Source organism: Polypterus senegalus, chromosome 3 (genome assembly GCF_016835505.1).
Source record: "Polypterus senegalus isolate Bchr_013 chromosome 3, ASM1683550v1, whole genome shotgun sequence".
NCBI classification, from domain to species: domain Eukaryota; kingdom Metazoa; phylum Chordata; class Cladistia; order Polypteriformes; family Polypteridae; genus Polypterus; species Polypterus senegalus.
In genome coordinates this window covers 263507747-263514965 of record NC_053156.1, presented here as the reverse complement: position 1 = coordinate 263514965, position 7219 = coordinate 263507747, and positions in this window count along the sequence as shown.

The following is a 7219-nucleotide window of genomic DNA, read 5'->3' as shown; positions in this document are numbered from 1 at the left end:
ATCCATAAAGCTTAAATAAACTGGATTCTTTTTTATGGCATTTCATAGGTTCATAGGGTCCTTACTGTCACTTGTAGAGAGCACAACAGCATTCTTACTTACAGCATGTTCTACTCAACATGCAATACGTCACTTTCTGGCGCCATGATTAATGAGTATAATAACTTTACCTCCAGAGTTCTGTCTTCTTTCCATCAAAACTTCTGTCTTCTTTAATTGACGTAACTACCTTACCTTGAAGTTAGAATTATACTAGAATGTCTGCTCAGATTTATACCCCCTTTTCAACTGAACTTCTCAGTCACCAAAAGGAAAATTAAATCCTACTTGCAGCATCGCTCCAAGAAATTCAACAGGCGCCCACATGCTTTTCATCACTACAAGCATCCAGTAAGTGCAGATTGTCTGAAATGCACATCAACAAAATGCTCTCCTTTCAATGCTAAGTCAGTACTTTGGACAAAAATGCCTGCACACAATACTGAGAGAATGACCACATTATGGCAAGTTGTCAGCTCCTTTTACAAAACACTGTTCTTTATTTCATTTGGTACATTCAGGTAATGAAGTACAGGGCCTCTCATTCATCTATCTATCTATCTATCTATCTATCAAAAAAATAAAACATTTTGGTAATGTCTTAAAAATGATTCACTGAAATATCACCTTGACACGAGTATTCGGGCCCTTTTCTCAGTACCTGATTGAAGCACCTTTGACTACAATTCCAGCCTGGGGTCTTTTTGCATCTGACACGACAAGCTCTCCGTCGATTTGGGAATTTTCTGCCATTCTTCTGTGCAGATCTTCTCAAACTGTGCCAGATTGCATGGAGGCCATCAGTGGACAGCTATTGTCGGGTCTCTCCAATAATGTTCAGTTGGGTTCAAGTCTGGGTCACTTATGAAGATTCCCAGGGCTGACCCTAAGCTACTCCGCTTTGCTTTGTGCGTTGGTGCATTGTCCTGTTGGAAGGTGAATCTTTGGACCATTCTGAGGTCCACAGTGGTCTGGAGCAGGTTTTCATTATGGATATCCCTCTACGTTGCTCTATTCAGCTTTGCCTTAACTGTGTCTAATCTCTGTTGCATGATGCAAACACCACCATGCTTCACCACTATCTAGCTATCTATGTATTGTGAAAGCCAGCCTGACCACAGACAGACAGACACCGTCTTAAGTCCAGCACACATAATTTATTTACAAATATTTACAATGTCCACAGTCCCGCACAGCACACAGTGCTTCCAGCACCAAACACCTATCTCTCGACCTTTCACTGGTCCTCTTTGGGCCACCTTCTCTCCACTCTCTGAAGCCTTATCTTCTGCCACCCGACAACAGCTCCCCGACTGTTGGGGGGCGGCCCCTTTTATGCTTCCCCAGATATGCTCCAGGTGCCCCTTGATGAACTTCTGCCGGCACTTCCTGGGCCCCTGTAGGGTTGAACTTCCCTGCTCGGTTCCCGTGACCTCCGTAGCAACCAGGATGGATGTTCTCTCGTGGCAAAGGCGCTATATAGGCGTCCCGGCTGGGTGTGGTACCCAGCTGCCCATGACACTATCTATCTATCTATCTATCTATCTATTTACAGTGATATGAAAAAGTTTGGGAACCCCTCTTAATTCTATGGATTTTTGTTTCTCATTGGCTGAACTTCCTATTTAATATATGACATGCCTTATGGAGACAGTAGTATTTCAGCAGTGACATTAAGTTTATTGGATTAACAGAACATATACAATATGCATCCTAACAAAATTAGACAGGTGCACCCCAACAGAGATATTATGAGTCTCCTTTTGCAAATATAACAGCCTCTAGACGCCTCCTATAGCCTTTGATGAGTGTCTGGATTCTGGATGGAGGTATTTTTGACCATTCTTCCACACAAAATCTCTCCAGTTCAGTTAAATTTGATGGCTGCCGAGCATGGACAGCCTGCTTCAAATCATCCGATAGATTTTCAAAGATATTCAAGTCGGGGGAACACTGCACTTCTCCCTCTGCATGAATGCTTTTGTAGATTTCGAACTGTGTTTTGGGTCATTGTCTTGTTGGAATATCCAATCCCTGCATAATTTCAAGTTTGTGACTGATGCTTAAACATAATCCTGAAGAATTTGTAGATACTGGGTTGAATTCATCCGACCCTCGACTTTAACAAGAGCCCCAGTCCCTGAACTAGCCACACAGCTCCACAGCATGATGGAACCTCCACCAAATTTGACAGGAGGTAGCAGGTGTTTTTCTTGGAATGTGGTGTTCTTCTTCTGCCATCTATCTATCAATCAAACAGCTCCATCTTGGTTTCGTCAGACCAGAGAATCTTGTTTCTGATATTCTGAGAGTCCTTTAGGTGCTTTTTATAAACTCCATGTGGGCTTTCATGTGTCATGTGGCAACTCTGTCATAAAATGCCGATTAGTGGAGTGTTGCGGTGGTGGTTGTCCTTCTGGAAGTTCCTCCCATAGCCATACAGGCTCTCCAGAGCTCAGCCCTAGGGACTCCTGGGTTCTTGGTCGCCTCTCAAAGTGCCAACTGCGGGATCTTCTATAGCCAGGGGGGTGTTTTCCTAATCCTGTGAAATCAGTTGAACTGACCAAACAAGTTGTAGAAACATCTCAATGATGATCCATAGAATGGGATGCACCAGAGCATTAAGCTGTGTCTGAATTCTTGTGTTCATCTGATATTTTTTTTAATATATTTGCAAAAATTCCTTAAATCCTGTTGCTTTGTCCTTCTGGAATATTGACTGTTGTCTGATGAAGGAAAAATAAATTTCAATGATTTTAGCATAAGGCTGCAGCATACCAAAATGTGAAAAAGTGTAGGGGTCTGAATACTTTGGGAAGGCACTAATAAATACTACACATAAACTCTCACACCTGCTTAATTCAGTCCCAGGTGACCAGGTCTGGAGTCCATCTTGGCAGGGACAACATGACAATCCATTGCAGGGCCTACTCAGGCACACACCTACAGCAGATGGGTCAATTTACAGTAGAATTACCAGAAAAAAACACAGAGACACAGGGGGTGTCACGGGCAAGAAATTCGCTTAGCCATCGTCCCTCTCAGTTGCACTTCGCAATTCAGATCTGCTGGATTCAGAGGAGTTAAATGTGAACGGCCATCTCTCTGGTGGTCAAGCAGCCTTCTGACTACAAGGGCGTCTTCTTTCAGCAGCAGCCTCTGTCCACTTCAGGCGCACTACAGAGAGAATGTGCGAGTTTAACACTGAAAATGACCGGCAGATGTGTTTGAACTCACAAGAGCAGATGCTTCTACCTTGTAGACGTCTGGAGGAGACAGCACTTTTCAGTACATGCCTTATTTTGAAGTTTAGCTGATCATCAGAGGAATTGAACGTGGATTTGCTTCTGGGATGTTTTTAATTTAGTTATGTGAAGAGCAACAGGAAACAACGCATTTTCATAATGTTTAGTAAAATATTGTGAATGCTGCACGGCTCTGAACACCAAGGTAACAAATTCATTAATGTCATTAATACTTTCATTTCAGCAGAAGCAATTTGAAAACATATTATATGAAGAACAAGCTCCCTTTATTTAAACGTAATCCTGTTTATAAGTAAACTTTCTATAATATTATGAAGTCTGCATTATCCAATTCAGGATCATAGTATAGAGTGCCAGTATGAGGTGAGTGGTAGGAAGTAGCCCCAGACAGGAGCCGCCTCGCACACAACCACCTCCACAAAAGGGTGAATTTGGAATGGCCAGATATCTCAACCTTTATGTCTTTGAAAACATCGGACGAAAACAGGAGTATCCAGAAGGAACCGCACACAGAAACAAGGAGGACATAAAATCTCCTCAGAGATAACACGGGGTGGAGGCCCACAACGCTGGATCCATGAGGCAATAGTACAAATACTGCACCACTGTGCCCCCCAAAATATCAAAATGTGGAGAGTGCGCTGCTTTATTAGATGCCCAGACAATTGTTAACTAGACAAAGTTCCCTGCATTGCCCAGGTAGATTTGTATAACAAGTTTAGGTAAGAAACCAAATATTTATGTGTTTTTAATATGTTGACCCTATTGTCATTGTTGGGTGAAATGCAAGTGTCCCATCCGTCATCTACACTCCTCCCTATCATGCGGTGAGAAATGGTTCTTTACGTATATGATTGGACTCTAGAATCGCCAGAACTCCTTGCTGAACTGGAACAATGAATGCTCCTGTTTGTATTCCTGGGTTTACGGACAGAAGTTAGATCCCACATAATAAATTAGATGGCTTGCTAAATAACTGAATCATAAGTTGGACATAACAACTGGTGTTTGTGTTGTCCCCTCTACTGAGACCCCATTTATGATAACACATTTGAAACTCCACGAACTCGACATGTTACATTGGGTTAACTGTAATATACAAGAACAATTTCAGGAACTTCCTCTCATGTGGTTTGGTGGCATTGGCCCTCTCGTTACATGAGAGTCCTAGGTGACCCTATTTTCCCCTTTTATACTTTTATTATGTACATTAGACCTTAACATAATGTCGTAAATCCCATACTTTTACCACACCACCAGGTACTCCCCCTTCTCTTTCACATCTATAACCTCAAGCATGTAGACAGAGTAAAAGAACAGGCAGGAGAAAGAGAGTTATGCTTCTAATTATCATGTATTATTGGTAATCTAATATAGCCAAGATATTAAAGATATCAAGTACAGATGTGAGTGCTGGCAAACCATACCATACAACCTGAAAATGCTAGATGTGTAGTTTGAGGCGGCACATAAACTTCTAGTTACACTCAGTTCTTTCTGATCTGCTCTCTTCAGGATGGAAAAATAGTAAAAGAGAGTGAGGGAGAGAGAGTGACAGAGACGAATCCCCTTGCAAGTCTCGTCTTACTGTGCTGTGATCCCCTTGTTTTATGTCCTTTTGTGGCAATCTGCCTACCAGGCTTTACCACCTTAAAGGGGGAAAAAAGTCCTACGAGTCGACTTTTACGGAATACAAAGTTAAAACACCTTCCTGTTTAAATCGTTGAAGTGCGAGGTGTGCTTTCACGATTATTTTTAACGTTGGCTTCTGCGGGTTCACTCAGCAGTATGCCGGTGAAAGGTCAGGCCTACTGGGGGACGCTGTGTCTACCCCGTCATTACGGCGAGCATCTTTGTAGGCGCCTGTCGCTAGCAAACGGAAAGGTGCGGAGTGTTTAGTTAAGTTTGTGTATGCATCCCAGAATTAAGTCCCTAGAAAAAGTAACTTGCTTATGTACAGTAATGCATTCCGTCTTGTCCGAAAGTAGCGTATCGGGATGTGCTCAAAATTGCGCTCCTACTTGCTTCCGCGCACACGAGGCTGCCAGCCCTTTGTAATAAAGTGCCTTGCAAGGACTGAGAAGAAGGGACTTGCGTCAGTCGGGATTGGTGGAAGGGAGCAGCGAGTCACAGGATTGGCTGAAGATTATAAGACACATCCTGCCTTTAGACTCAGTGGTGTGGATAGTACGGCACGTTCATTTACTATACCAAACAGTGGCTTGTGCCTGTATTTGGAAATATTTTGGAATGTAAGGACACATCTCCTAGGTGCAGCATTGTTCTTATAGTTTGGATTTGTGGTGCACGTTTTGTTTTTTTGTGTATATATACTTTTTTTTATGTATATTTTTGTGGAGTGGATTTTGGTGGGAGTAATTTTTTCCTGATTCTTTTCTTTCTTTAGGAAGACAGCAGTTTTGTGTACTGTATATACATTTTTGTCTTAATTTTTTTTATTTTAGGGCGTTCAAAATTCACTGTAAATGTAATTCACTATTTTTGATTGGGACATTATTTTTATATTTTTGTAAATCTGTAAATAAAGCCCACTTTTGTTTTTGGAAATTCAAACCTTTTTGTGTCTGTGTCTCCATGTCTGACTTCTTTCAAGTCTGATCCCGGTCGGTCCCAAACTACAAGATGCCCATTGTGTACACTGGTGCCAACCTTGCCACTACATGGGGTGTCCCACCTTTTTTCTCATGTTTGAAGTATTTGTTTATATTAATGTTACTTTTGTTCATTATTAGCATTATTACTTTTTTTGAAATAGTCTCTTAATTCAATTTTAGGCCGCTTGCCAGTCCCAAAGCACATAAGTCATGAAAGATTCCAAAAATGCCCACTAGAGGGGGGAAGATCTGGTCCAAAAAATCTAGCTAGATGTAAGGGCAAACAATAGGTCTTTATAAAATAAAAGATCTATTCTTCAGTAATGCTCTTTAATAGCATAAAAGGCAAAAGGAATTGGCTTCCAATACAAACAAAGTCCTAATGCAGTAATCCAGAGAATGGTCAAAAAACAGAGAAGAATTTAAAAAAATCCTGAGATAACACAAAAGCAGCAGCGCTGTACAAGTGCAGTAAAAGTGAACCCTTATGCATTCAAATGAACTGCCAGGAGCCGTGAGAAACTCTCGCCTTTATGGGGCTGTGGGCAGTCCCTGATGGTGATGGGCAGGTGATCACTCAAAAATAAGGAATACATTCATATAATCAACAAATGTAACATTAACATAAAAAACAACTCAAAAATGAACAAAAACGACATGCAATAAGGACCTGAACCCCAGCCAGGGAAGGAACCCAGACTGAAATATACCGTATATACTGTACTCGTGTTTAAGTTCTCCCGTGGATAAGTCGGGGCTTGATTTTACCGTATAATTTCCAGTATTTTATAATGTCAGCTGTATAAGTCGAATGCGGAAAACTCACGCTATTGGTCCAAGAGATTATGATATGCTAACACCCACATGAGAGAATAACCATGGAGTACACGGCCTTTCTCTTCTATGTATTGTGCCTACGTGACCACACGGTAATATCCGAAACTATTCCAAAGTGACGTTTGCACTGTTTTGTGTTTTTTGTATCTCACACCCTCATACACCTTTATCGTAAGAGCATCCCTTATCTACAATGGAGTGTTCGATCAGAAGAAAATATGAAGCTGGTTTTAAATTAAAAGTCGTTGAATTAGCAAAAGAATTTGGTAACTGCGCTTCTGCAACAAAATTCAATGTGTCTGAGAAACTGGTGGGAGATTGGAGGAGGCAAGAAGTCTAAGTGTTGTATTTTTGAATGGGTGTACAAGCTGAGGTCTGATTTTCTGATTGATTTTTTGGGTTTCAAGACCCAATTTATACGTGAGTATATACGGTAATGGCACACACGTGTGCATGGTAAAC